We start from the raw sequence: 5,110 nt of genomic DNA, 5'->3' as shown, positions 1-5,110 counted from the left end.
CATGGAGTTGTAGGACAAGGGCAGGTTGGATGGGGCTTGCAGCAACCTGATCTAGTGGGAGGTGTCCCTGGCTATGGCAGAGGGTTGGAACTAGGCGATCTTTAAGGTCTCTTCCAACCCAAATCTTTCTATTATATGAATTTATGATAGATGGGGGCAGTGTTGAAACAAATTGAGATACCTATATGTCTTGTTTGACCTTGCTCTGCACCTGTCTATGTTCTTACCAGCCAGATTATGTTACACAGCCACAATATGAATTTTGCTCATCCCTAGAGTTAGAACAGGTAGCCCAAGTGTGCAGCTCTCTGACTGTGCTAGGTCATGGACTTGGAATCTGGTCTGTCACCTGGAGAAGCAGAAATTCCCATATTCAGAGAGGAACAAAAAGATGAATTGATATTCCAGTGCTGCCAATGATGAATAAAAGAAGAAAGGCTCCAGTATATGCAAACAGACATCTATGTTCAGGAGTTGTTTTTTTCTGCAGTTTTGTGCCTGGGTTGCTGACCCTGATCTGTCTCATAGCCCATCAATGCCTACAGCTCTTAGCAGAACACCATAATTTATGTTTAATATTTAAAAAAAAAAAAATATTTACTGAGGAATCCACCAGGGCTTTGTTTTAATCAGCTCTTTTGGTATTTACCTAATCTTTTCTATTAAACTATCTGACTGTATCTGGCAGAGCTTGACTTATGCTGAAATGATATCCCAATGAGAAATGCAAAATGAACAGTGATTGCATTTATAAAAGAATGCATAAATAAACATACTTTGAGGGAATGAATCAAAGGAGTAGGAAGAAAAAAAATAATCCCAAAGCCTCACCCTAGCAGGTTGCTAGTGAAATACTTTTTTCTTTTTTTGCAATTGGAAATCTAATTATAATTCAGCTCTTTTGTTAGGAACACTTAAATACAGTGCAGTTACCCTGCATTTAAATCTGTTTAACAAAGACCAGATTTTGATCTTCTGTAGCTAGCCTGCTTTTCAAATAAGGATAATCAAAGATGTTTAGAGAAATGGGGTTATGGCTATCACCATCAATATTGACAATCATTTTTACTTTCCATAGCACTCAACTCTTTTGCTTATTCACTTTCCCACTGCTACATAATACAGCACATTTTCAGAAGAAGAAAATTTATTCTAGCACTATAATTATGAGTAGTCTCAAGTAAAATGTATGTGAAAATAAAAATACAGATTACACAAGAGAGGAGAGTTACAGGGCTATTCAACCTGGTTGCCTTGCCGTGCTAAAAAGGAAAGTAAGAGACAGAGGGGTATGAGTGACAGATTTTGTTTTAATGTATTCATCCTGCTGTATGCATTAGTACACATTCCTGATGGGAGGTTTATAGAGCTATTTATTTTACCTAAATTTGTTTTCATAAAAAGCACATATTAAGAAGTCTATCATGAGTTGATACTCATTATAGTGAGATATTTTCCTTCAAACCAGTATGAATTGTGATGAAAGCATCATATACATTGATAGAGTGTCTTGAATCTCACTTCTTAAACCTTTATAGATATACACTGAAAACACATATCCTTCATGCCATCCAAATTACCTGCAAAATACTTTCCTTGGGCAATTGCATGTCCTATATCACTAAAAGATTTCCATAGCATCTTCACAGTCAAACTGGTGAAGTATGGAACAGACAAGTGAACCACAAAGTGGACTGACAACTGACTGAATTGCTAGGCTTCAACAGTTGTTATCAGCGGCAGAAAGTCAAGCTGGAGGTTTGTCATGATGGGTTTGTGATGACTTGTGGCAGGTTTCCAGTATCTGAAGGGGGCCTACAAGAAAGCTGGGGTAGGGCTTTTTACACAAGTGTGTAGTGAGAGGACAAGGGGCAATGGTCTGAAGCTTAAAGATGGGAGATTCAAGTAGGACATAAGGAGAAAGTTCTTTCCTGTGAGGGTGGTGAAATGCTGGAACAGGTTGCCCAAGCAGGTTGTGGATGCCCATTCATCCCTGGTAGTGTTCAAGATCAGGTTGGATGGGTCCTTGAGCAACTTGATCTAGCAGATGTCCCTGCCCATGCAGGGTGGTTGGAACTAGGTGATCTTTAAGGTCTCTTTTAACCCAAACCATTCTATTGTTCTGAGATTCCATGGTATAACCCAGAGGCTGGTATTGGAGTAAAAAATTTGTCTTCATTCCTGATCTGGTTGATGGGGCACAATTCACTAGCTACTAGGCTTTAGCTTAGAGTAAGCAGAGGAGCAGATGAGTTTGGAAAATAATTTTTTTCTGGTTTTCCTGGTGGTCCTGGGAACCATACAATAAGTGATCTTATGTTCTTTCTTATGCCAAAAATAAGTTTAGCATTTTTCTTGCGATGGTGCAACAATGTGTTTTTTTTTATCCAAACATTAAAAAAAATCATTACCAATAAAGAAGAATATATTAAAAAAAAGAATTTAAAAAAAAAAACAACCAACCCTGTGCATGTAAAGGACAGATAGACACATAAATTCATGATGACATTAGAAGAATAATTGTGCACAATAAAAATAGCTAGCAAAAGCCTTAAAGCTTTACTGGCATTTTTATTTTATTTTATTCACATTATCTCCACTCAAAAAAAAAATAAATAAAAAAAAAATAAATAAAGAAAGGTGCTCTCAGGCCTGAGTTTTGATATACAGCTTTCAAACATAAGAAATCATGCACATTATCTAAGACACCAGAAAAATGTTGATAATTCTAAATTTGAAATATGGACTTTCTTGTTTAAAAGCCTTTTCTTAAACTTGTCAGTGATACCACTGAAAATTATAAAAGTAAATTTTCTTTAGGGATTGTGGTTGACATCAGATTTCTAGCAATTTCTTAGTGTGCAGTACTCAAAAGGTTATCTCCAGGGTTCACACATCTTGACTTGCTCTGTTGTTTCTCATATCATGTCCTGTTGGAAACAATTCCTACAGAGAAAATGCAGGAAGTAGTTCCTTCTTCTGACCATGTGGCTATAACCAAACTCTCAGGAAATGTGTTCTTAACATTATCCAGAAGAAAAGCATGGTGGTCATTTTAAGCATGTTGTAGCTTGTGAATATTGAGAAGCTATATTTATCTGTTTGGTTTTTCTCTGCTTGTTTTGAAAGGTTTCCAACCCTTTGAGAAGGTTTTGAAGATTTGGGTGCATTTTTTACTTTGTTTTTGTTGTTGCTGTTGGGTTTTTTTGTTTGTTTGCTTTGGGGGTGTTGTTTTTTGTGGATTTTTTCTTTCTTTCTTATTTTTTTTTGTTGTTTTGTTGTGTTTATTAATGGTATATGCATTAATAGTAATTCAATATTTTACAAAATAATCCATCCATCACCATGGCTATAAAATATCTAGAGCATTATAATGAAATTTCTCCATAAGAATGTTCCAAACTTTTATTTTTACTGAATTACAAAGCTCAGTTCAAGACTTTACAGGAAATGTCATGATTTGTCACTATATCTACCTTCAATGCTAATTGTGCAAACTGCAGCTATTAGAAGGGAAGACAGTAGGTGAAGCAAGCAGAATCAGTCTGGAGAATTAGACAGACTGATTGACCACTGAAATAACCATATGAATCCCTATTGCCTCTCCAAATGGTCATCTAAATCTTTTCAGGGATTTTAATGGATTTTGTATCAGATCTCAGCAATATAAGCTATTTACTTTTCCAGGATTATTTTAAAACACACACACTTTCATCAAAACTTTCCCGATAAGAACAGGATACACGAGGGAGGAAGAGACACTCTGCTCTTTCTAATCTATTTTTTTCAGAAAACGCTCCAACACTCCACTCTTGAGGGGCCTTTAAATACATAATCCCTAAGTGGGCACTCAAGTACCACCCAAACAAATCACCATATATATTTTACGGATTTGAGTATTTTTCTAAGTATTCAGGTAACACAACAACAACAGTAGGAAGGTCAGATATACCTGGGCCATCCAATCACTTTTTATCTTCAGATGAACACCATAATTTCATTTTTTAAGGTACAATTTGTCAACAGCCAAGTTTTCTTTGTTTATAGGGCCCATAATAATGTTTAATTTCTATTTTTTAGATTAAGACAAACTTCAACAAAATGACCATTTGTTTCAGTCAGATCTTTAAATAATTTTTCCATTTATAATAATACTTCAACTTATGCTTACTGCAGTAATTTCTTTACTGCTGTTTGGCTGTTCCCCAAATATTTACAGCTTTATGCAGAGGTGAAGACATTTTGTTAGGAACTCTGGCAGCTTCCTAAAAGACTACAGGGGGAAAAAAGCAGTTGTTTATTTAAATCTGCATTTAAAATAAAATGTACTTCAGGCAACATGCCATGGGAACAAATCTTTCAACAGTTTTTAAAAATGAGACATAGGCACAACTTAAAACGGCAGATAGTTATGCCAAACCTATGTTCTTCTTTTATGTATTCACACATCTTAAAAAACACTTTTTAAGTGAAAAGACAATATTATCTTTCAGCAACACAAAACAAAGCATGTTGTAAAATGTATAATAAAAAGTAATGTCAATTATCACTCAAAAACCACCAGTCACTTTAGAACCTTCAGTTTCAGAAAACGTTGTACCTTCATGATACAAGAATTATTAAAAGAAATTTGTTTTCATATAATTACAGACACCTTAGAGACATTCCTGAAACACAGTGAAAAGAAAAGTTAGTTTTGAATTATAAACACATTTGCAACACTAAAAGAAAAAAAAAAAACAACATTAAAAAAAAAGCTTGAATGCTAAAAAGGTAAAAGTAATGAGGTGCAGGTGATGGTTCTGAGATGTTAAACCACTTAGCATGAGTTAAAAATCTGACCCACATTGCCAGTGACCTCAAGAATTTATAATGTAAAGGCAATGACCTATAGAAAATAAAAATAAAAGTCTGCTCCCTCTCTCTCTCTCTGTTATGACACATTCATATGTTTAGTTCAGTATCTTTCCCTTCCCTTCTAGCCTGAGTTCCCCCAAATCTTTGGATTAGTTAAATTAACCAGTCCATTAGCCTGTTAGCATCACCTCCATTTCATATTATACTATGACCTTTTAATTTTTTTTTATTATTATTTTAATTTCATTTTGGT

Source organism: Chaetura pelagica, unplaced genomic scaffold (genome assembly GCF_000747805.2).
Source record: "Chaetura pelagica isolate M959 unplaced genomic scaffold, ChaPel_1.0 scaffold607, whole genome shotgun sequence".
Taxonomy (NCBI): Eukaryota; Metazoa; Chordata; class Aves; order Apodiformes; family Apodidae; genus Chaetura; species Chaetura pelagica.
The sequence above is the reverse complement of the archived record's forward strand: the minus strand, read 5'-3'. Positions refer to the sequence as shown.